The sequence below is a fragment of the Salvelinus namaycush genome, unplaced genomic scaffold (genome assembly GCF_016432855.1).
Source record: "Salvelinus namaycush isolate Seneca unplaced genomic scaffold, SaNama_1.0 Scaffold96, whole genome shotgun sequence".
Classification (NCBI taxonomy): domain Eukaryota; kingdom Metazoa; phylum Chordata; class Actinopteri; order Salmoniformes; family Salmonidae; genus Salvelinus; species Salvelinus namaycush.
The window spans coordinates 289086-298429 of NW_024061708.1; the positions used below are offsets into that span (position 1 = coordinate 289086).

At 46.4% G+C, this 9344-nt stretch overlaps 1 pseudogene; it reads right to left on the reverse strand.

Moving 5' to 3' along the window:
- Nucleotides 1-287: 287 nt before the first annotated feature.
- On the reverse strand, nt 288-8793 carry LOC120043566 (annotated as a pseudogene).
- Between the last annotated feature and the right edge of the window lie 551 nt (nt 8794-9344).

The window sequence follows — 9344 nt, forward strand, 5'->3', positions numbered from 1 at the left end:
ATCTCTGTTTACACCAAGAGAGAGACACACACACACACACACACACACACACACACACACACACACACACACACACACACCAAGAGAGAAAGAGAGAGAGAGACACACACACACCAGGAGAGAGACACACACACGCCAAGAGAGAAAGACACACACACACTAAGAGAGAAAGACACACACACACACACTAAGAGAGAGACACACACACCAAGACAGAGACACATCAACAGACACACACATCAAGAGACACACACATCGAGGCGGAGGATGGGGCGCTGCGTCCCCACCTACAGGAAGTCATCTGACGGGTGGAAGGACATGGACCGCAGCATCTCTGCTTCCTGTGAGGAGGAAACACATGTCACTGTTAGTGACATGACACAGATCTGTGAAGGTCTAATCAGAGTGTGAGAGGCCCTACTTCAGGACATTCTGGTGGGTTAGGAAGAACATATAGCCTTAACAAACCAATGTCTAACTCTGTCCCTACAGACCTGTATGTGTTTGAAGACCCTAACTGTCCCTACAGACCTGAATGTGTTTGAAGACCCTAACTGTCCCTACAGACCTGTATGTGTTTGAAGACCCTAACTGTCCCTACAGACCTGTATGTGTTTGAAGACCCTAACTGTCCCTACAGACCCTAACTGTCCCTATAGACCTGTATGTGTTTGAAGACCCTAACTGTCCCTACAGACCTGTATGTGTTTGAAGACCCTAACTGTCCCTACAGACCTGTATGTGTTTGAAGGCCCTAACTGTCCCTACAGACCTGTATGTGTTTGAAGACCCTAACTGTCCCTACAGACCCTAACTGTCCATACAGACCTGTATGTGTTTGAAGACCCTAACTGTCCCTACAGACCCTAACTGTCCATACAGACCTGTATGTGTTTGAAGGCCCTAACTGTCCCTACAGACCTGTATGTGTTTGAAGACCCTAACTGTCCCTACAGACCTGTATGTGTTTGAAGACCCTAACTGTCCCTACAGACCCTAACTGTCCTTACAGACCTGTATGTGTTTGAAGACCCTAACTGTCCCTACAGACCTGTATGTGTTTGAAGACCCTAACTGTCCCTACAGACCTGTATGTGTTTGAAGACCCTAACTGTCTCTACAGACCTGTATGTGTTTGAAGACCCTAACTGTCCCTACAGACCTGTATGTGTTTGAAGACCCTAACTGTCCCTACAGACCTGTATGTGTTTGAAGACCCTAACTGTCCCTACAGACCTGTATGTGTTTGAAGACCCTAACTGTCCCTATAGACCTGTATGTGTTTGAAGACGCTAACTGTCCCTACAGACCTGTATGTGTTTGAAGACCCTAACTGTCCCTACAGACCTGTATGTGTTTGAAGACCCTAACTGTCCCTACAGACCTGTATGTGTTTGAAGGCCCTAACTGTCCCTATAGACCTGTATGTGTTTGAAGACCCTAACTGTCTCTACAGACCTGTATGTGTTTGAAGACCCTAACTGTCCCTACAGACCTGTATGTGTTTGAAGGCCCTAACTGTCCCTATAGACCCTAACTGTCCATACAGACCTGTATGTGTTTGAAGACCCTAACTGTCCCTACAGACCCTAACTGTCCTTACAGACCTGTATGTGTTTGAAGACCCTAACTGTCCCTACAGACCTGTATGTGTTTGAAGACCCTAACTGTCCCTATAGACCTGTATGTGTTTGAAGACGCTAACTGTCCCTACAGACCTGTATGTGTTTGAAGACCCTAACTGTCCCTACAGACCTGTATGTGTTTGAAGACCCTAACTGTCCCTACAGACCTGTATGTGTTTGAAGGCCCTAACTGTCCCTACAGACCTGTATGTGTTTGAAGACCCTAACTGTCCCTACAGACCTGTATGTGTTTGAAGACCCTAACTGTCCCTACAGACCTGTATGTGTTTGAAGACCCTAACTGTCTCTACAGACCTGTATGTGTTTGAAGACCCTAACTGTCCCTACAGACCTGTATGTGTTTGAAGACCCTAACTGTCCCTATAGACCTGTATGTGTTTGAAGACCCTAACTGTCCCTACAGACCTGTATGTGTTTGAAGACCCTAACTGTCCCTATAGACCTGTATGTGTTTGAAGACCCTAACTGTCCCTACAGACCCTAACTGTCCTTACAGACCTGTATGTGTTTGAAGACCCTAACTGTCCCTACAGACCTGTATGTGTTTGAAGACCCTAACTGTCCCTACAGACCTGTATGTGTTTGAAGACCCTAACTGTCCCTACAGACCTGTATGTGTTTGAAGACCCTAACTGTCCCTATAGACCTGTATGTGTTTGAAGACCCTAACTGTCCCTACAGACCCTAACTGTCCTTACAGACCTGTATGTGTTTGAAGACCCTAACTGTCCCTACAGACCCTAACTGTCCCTATAGACCTGTATGTGTTTGAAGACCCTAACTGTCCCTACAGACCCTAACTGTCCTTACAGACCTGTATGTGTTTGAAGACCCTAACTGTCCTTACAGACCCTAACTGTCTCTACAGACCTGTATGTGTTTGAAGACCCTAACTGTCTCTACAGACCTGTATGTGTTTGAAGACCCTAACTGTCCCTAGAAACCTGTATGTGTTTGAAGGCCCTAACTGTCTCTACAGACCTGTATGTGTTTGAAGACCCTAACTGTCCCTATAGACCTGTATGTGTTTGAAGGCTCTAACTGTCTCTACAGACCTGTATGTGTTTGAAGACCCTAACTGTCCCTATAGACCTGTATGTGTTTGAAGGCCCTAACTGTCCCTACAGACCTGTATGTGTTTGAAGACCCTAACTGTCTCTACAGACCTGTATGTGTTTGAAGACCCTAACTGTCCCTATAGACCTGTATGTGTTTGAAGACCCTAACTGTCCCTATAGACCTGTATGTGTTTGAAGGCCCTAACTGTCTCTACAGACCTGTATGTGTTTGAAGACCCTAACTGTCCCTACAGACCTGTATGTGTTTGAAGACCCTAACTGTCCCTACAGACCTGTATGTGTTTGAAGACCCTAACTGTCCCTACAGACCTGTATGTGTTTGAAGACCCTAACTGTCTCTATAGACCTGTATGTGTTTGAAGACCCTAACTGTCTCTACAGACCTGTATGTGTTTGACAACCCTAACTGTCCCTACAGACCTGTATGTGTTTGAAGACCCTAACTGTCCCTATAGACCTGTATGTGTTTGAAGACCCTAACTGTCCCTACAGACCTGTATGTGTTTGAAGGCCCTAACTGTCCCTACAGACCTGTATGTGTTTGAAGACCTTAACTGTCCCTATAGACCTGTATGTGTTTGAAGACCCTAACTGTCCCTACAGAACTGTATGTGTTTGAAGACCCTAACTGTCCCTACAGACCTGTATGTGTTTGAAGGCCCTAACTGTCCCTACAGACCTGTATGTGTTTGAAGACCCTAACTGTCTCTACAGACCTGTATGTGTTTGAAGACCCTAACTGTCCCTATAGACCTGTATGTGTTTGAAGACCCTAACTGTCCCTACAGACCTGTATGTGTTTGAAGACCCTAACTGTCCCTACAGACCTGTATGTGTTTGAAGACCCTAACTGTCCCTATAGACCTGTATGTGTTTGAAGACCCTAACTGTCCCTACAGACCTGTATGTGTTTGAAGACCCTAACTGTCCCTATAGACCTGTATGTGTTTGACGACCCTAACTGTCCCTACAGACCTGTATGTGTTTGAAGACCCTAACTGTCCCTACAGACCTGTATGTGTTTGAAGACCCTAACTGTCCCTACAGACCTGTATGTGTTTGAAGACCCTAACTGTCCCTATAGACCTGTATGTGTTTGAAGACCCTAACTGTCCCTACAGACCTGTATGTGTTTGAAGACCCTAACTGTCCCTACAGACCTGTATGTGTTTGAAGACCCTAACTGTCCCTACAGACCTGTATGTGTTTGAAGACCCTAACTGTCCCTATAGACCTGTATGTGTTTGAAGACCCTAACTGTCCCTACAGACCTGTATGTGTTTGAAGACCCTAACTGTCCCTACAGACCTGTATGTGTTTGAAGACCCTAACTGTCTCTACAGACCTGTATGTGTTTGAAGACCCTAACTGTCCCTATAGACCTGTATGTGTTTGAAGACCCTAACTGTCCCTACAGACCTGTATGTGTTTGAAGACCCTAACTGTCCCTACAGACCTGTATGTGTTTGAAGACCCTAACTGTCTCTACAGACCTGTATGTGTTTGAAGACCCTAACTGTCCCTATAGACCTGTATGTGTTTGAAGACCCTAACTGTCCCTACAGACCTGTATGTGTTTGAAGGCCCTAACTGTCTCTACAGACCTGTATGTGTTTGAAGACCCTAACTGTCCCTACAGACCTGTATGTGTTTGAAGACCCTAACTGTCTCTACAGACCTGTATGTGTTTGAAGGCCCTAACTGTCCCTATAGACCAGTATTTGTTTGAAGACCCTAACTGTCCCTACAGACCTGTATGTGTTTGACGACCCTAACTGTCTCTACAGACCTGTATGTGTTTGAAGACCCTAACTGTCCCTACAGACCTGTATGTGTTTGAAGGCCCTAACTGTCTCTACAGACCTGTATGTGTTTGAAGGCCCTAACTGTCCCTATAGACCTGTATGTGTTTGAAGACCCTAACTGTCCCTATAGACCTGTATGTGTTTGAAGACCCTAACTGTCCCTACAGACCTGTATGTGTTTGAAGACCCTAACTGTCCCTACAGACCCTAACTGTCCCTACAGACCTGTATGTGTTTGAAGACCCTAACTGTCCCTACAGACCCTAACTGTCCCTACAGACCTGTATGTGTTTGAAGGCCCTAACTGTCCCTACAGACCTGTATGTGTTTGAAGGCCCTAACTGTCCCTATAGACCTGTATGTGTTTGAAGACCTTAACTGTCCCTACAGACCTGTATGTGTTTGAAGACCCTAACTGTCCCTACAGACCTGTATGTGTTTGACAACCCTAACTGTCCCTACAGACCTGTATGTGTTTGAAGACCCTAACTGTCCCTACAGACCTGTATGTGTTTGAAGGCCCTAACTGTCCCTATAGACCTGTATGTGTTTGAAGACCCTAACTGTCCCTATAGACCTGTATGTGTTTGAAGACCCTAACTGTCCCTACAGACCTGTATGTGTTTGAAGACCCTAACTGTCCCTACAGACCTGTATGTGTTTGAAGACCCTAACTGTCCCTACAGACCTGTATGTGTTTGAAGGCCCTAACTGTCCCTATAGACCTGTATGTGTTTGAAGACCCTAACTGTCCCTACAGACCCTAACTGTCCCTACAGACCCTAACTGTCCCTACAGACCCTAACTGTCTCTATAGACCTGTATGTGTTTGAAGGCCCTAACTGTCCCTACAGACCTGTATGTGTTTGAAGACCCTAACTGTCCCTACAGACCTGTATGTGTTTGAAGGCCCTAACTGTCCCTATAGACCTGTATGTGTTTGAAGACCCTAACTGTCCCTACAGACCTGCATGTGTTTGAAGACCCTAACTGTCTCTACAGACCTGTATGTGTTTGAAGACCCTAACTGTCCCTACAGACCTGTATGTGTTTGACAACCCTAACTGTCCCTACAGACCTGTATGTGTTTGAAGGCCCTAACTGTCTCTACAGACCTGTATGTGTTTGAAGACCCTAACTGTCTCTTCTGTGTTCTGCTGGGCCGTCTCATTCATCATCACCTAGAACACACAGGGACAATATTACGACGTCTGCAGCACAGCGTTCTGTTCACTGGGTGGTTCTCCGTGTTCTGCTGGGCCGTCTCCTTCATCATCACCTAGAACACACAGGGACAATATTACGACGTCTGCAGCACAGCGTTCTGTTCACTGGGTGGTTCTCCGTGTTCTGCTGGGCCGTCTCATTCATCATCACCTAGACGACACAGGGACAATATTACGACGTCTGCAGCACAGCGTTCTGTTCACTGGGTGGTTCTCCGTGTTCTGCTGGGCCGTCTCCTTCATCATCACCTAGAACACACAGGGACAATATTACGACGTCTGCAGCACAGCGTTCTGTTCACTGGGTGGTTCTCCGTGTTCTGCTGGGCCGTCTCATTCATCATCACCTAGAACACACAGGGACAATATTACGACGTCTGCAGCACAGCGTTCTGTTCACTGGGTGGTTCTCCGTGTTCTGCTGGGCCGTCTCATTCATCATCACCTAGAACACACAGGGACAATATTACGACGTCTGCAGCACAGCGTTCTGTTCACTGGGTGGTTCTCCGTGTTCTGCTGGGCCGTCTCATTCATCATCACCTAGAACACACAGGGACAATATTACGACATCTGCAGCACAGCGTTCTGTTCACTGGGTGGTTCTCCGTGTTCTGCTGGGCCGTCTCATTCATCATCACCTAGAACACACAGGGACAATATTACGACGTCTGCAGCACAGCGTTCTGTTCACTGGGTGGTTCTCCGTGTTCTGCTGGGCCGTCTCATTCATCATCACCTAGAACACACAGGGACAATATTACGACATCTGCAGCACAGCGTTCTGTTCACTGGGTGGTTCTCCGTGTTCTGCTGGGCCGTCTCATTCATCATCACCTAGAACACACAGGGACAATATTACGACGTCTGCAGCACAGTGTTCTGCTCACTGGGCTGCGGGACAAACGTAGCGCACTAGGTAGGGAATAGCATGCATCCCGATTCTCTACACTTCCAGTCATGGATTTAACAAATGGTGGAAAACTCCAAGCTAATACTTCTTAATCCATGAGAGTGTCAAGTGTACAATTTAGGAGAAGAGTGAAGAATTGGGACTTAGCCTCCTCTGCGTCTCACCTCTGTGGGCACGGCACTCTTGGCCAACATACGTTCTGTGTCCAGAGAATTTGATAGAGGCGTCTGACGAGCCCGTAGCGATGGGCTGCCCGTCTCGGCTGTATGTGGCGACACGACAGGGACTTTTACGGGATGTTACAGAGTCTCGTACTCAGACGCCTCAGGGGACATGCTTTGGACGTCAGCGTTAAAACTCCGGGTCGATGCCAACGCCCCGATGCCACTGTGTCAGATCGCCTGACGGTATACTGCACCACACCATCATCGTTCTCCACGCCTGGGAATTTCCGTGGCGTGCACAACACTGGAGACAGGTTGCTAGCATTCTGCACTGTCGCCATTTGCAAGGCAAGATTGATGGATGAAATGATGACGCAATATAGTTCAACCCAAAACAGAGACATGTAGCTGGTATCCTGATATGGACCCAAAACAGAGACATGTAGCTGGTGTCCTGATATGGACCCAAAACAGAGACATGTAGCTGGTGTCCTGATATGGACCCAAAACAGAGACATGTAGCTGGTGTCCTGATATGGACCCAAAACAGAGACATGTAGCTGGTGTCCTGATATGGACCCAAAACAGTTACATGTAGCTGGTGTCCTGATATGGACCCAAAACAGAGACATGTAGCTGGTGTCCTGATATGGACCCAAAACAGAGACATGTAGCTGGTGTCCTGATATGGACCCAAAACAGTGACATGTAGCTGGTGTCCTGATATGGACCCAAAACAGAGACATGTAGCTGGTGTCCTGATATGGACCCAAAACAGTTACATGTAGCTGGTGTCCTGATATGGACCCAAAACAGAGACATGTAGCTGGTGTCCTGATATGGACCCAACACAGAGACATGTAGCTGGTGTCCTGATATGGACCCAAAACAGTGACATGTAGCTGGTGTCCTGATATGGACCCAAAACAGAGACATGTAGCTGGTGTCCTGATATGGACCCAACACAGAGACATGTAGCTGGTGTCCTGATATGGACCCAAAACAGAGACATGTAGCTGGTGTCCTGATATGGACCCAACACAGAGACATGTAGCTGGTGTCCTGATATGGACCCAAAACAGAGACATGTAGCTGGTGTCCTGATATGGACCCAACACAGAGACATGTAGCTGGTGTCCTGATATGGACCCAAAACAGAGACATGTAGCTGGTGTCCTGATATGGACCCAACACAGAGACATGTAGCTGGTGTCCTGATATGGACCCAAAACAGAGACATGTAGCTGGTGTCCTGATATGGACCCAACACAGAGACATGTAGCTGGTGTCCTGATATGGACCCAAAACAGAGACATGTAGCTGGTGTCCTGATATGGACCCAAAACAGAGACATGTAGCTGGTGTCCTGATATGGACCCAACACAGAGACATGTAGCTGGTGTCCTGATATGGACCCAAAACAGTGACATGTAGCTGGTGTCCTGATATGGACCCAAAACAGAGACATGTAGCTGGTGTCCTGATATGGACCCAACACAGAGACATGTAGCTGGTGTCCTGATATGGACCCAAAACAGAGACATGTAGCTGGTGTCCTGATATGGACCCAACACAGTGACACTGCAGAGACAGGATCATCAACTAGAATCAGCCACAGACCGATTTTTTTGTTGAGCAGAGGGTCGGGGGCAGAAAAGAATTACAAATCATTTGTAGACGGCAAGAAGCCCAAACAGATATAATATTTGACTATAACAATAATGTCAAACCTTACATTTATATAGGATCATGTCTCTATTATCTAAATAGACGTTAAATAAAAAATAAAATGAATTATGCGTGGCAATACTTCTGGTCTTGACCTCTGGGATCAGGTTGTTAGCCATGTTGGTGTAACCGTCATTCAACAGCTGGCTGAACATCAGCCGGTAACGGTGCTGGCGGTCCTGAAGTGTCGGTTTGGGACCAAACATCTCGGCTCAGGTTTCAATGGGACGATTACAACTTGGCTACAATGGATCAAAACATGGTCAGCATTAGTTGCTATCAATAATGTTTTAATTATCGACTTCTATAGCTAGTTAAACCATCCACAGCGCCATAAATTGGTTATCTAAGCTAGCTAACTTACCAATGGAACCTACAATGCGAGATAGCTAAACTTAGTTATTAACTAGCAAGGTACAGTAACTAGCTACAACAAAACAATCACTTTAACGTACAAACACAAATCGTAGGTCGGGAAAAGTATCATGCAAACGGTGAACAAACACCTTATGTTTGCAAAATAACTTGAACCGACAGAGTTTAGGGAACTAAAATCAAATACTTTCTGTTCAAATAATGAATTAACTTTAATTTACTAGCTATCCCAAAAGCAATGGCGGCACCAAACGTACGCTTATGTACAACAAGAATATCAAAGTAAATGAAACTATCGCTTCACATCCTGCAAAATACCTTGTTTAAAATGCCGCTTCGTTCCAGCGCATGCGCTGACACGTCACTTGCGTTATGACTCATATCTGTGCGTCATTACGTAACGGCGCT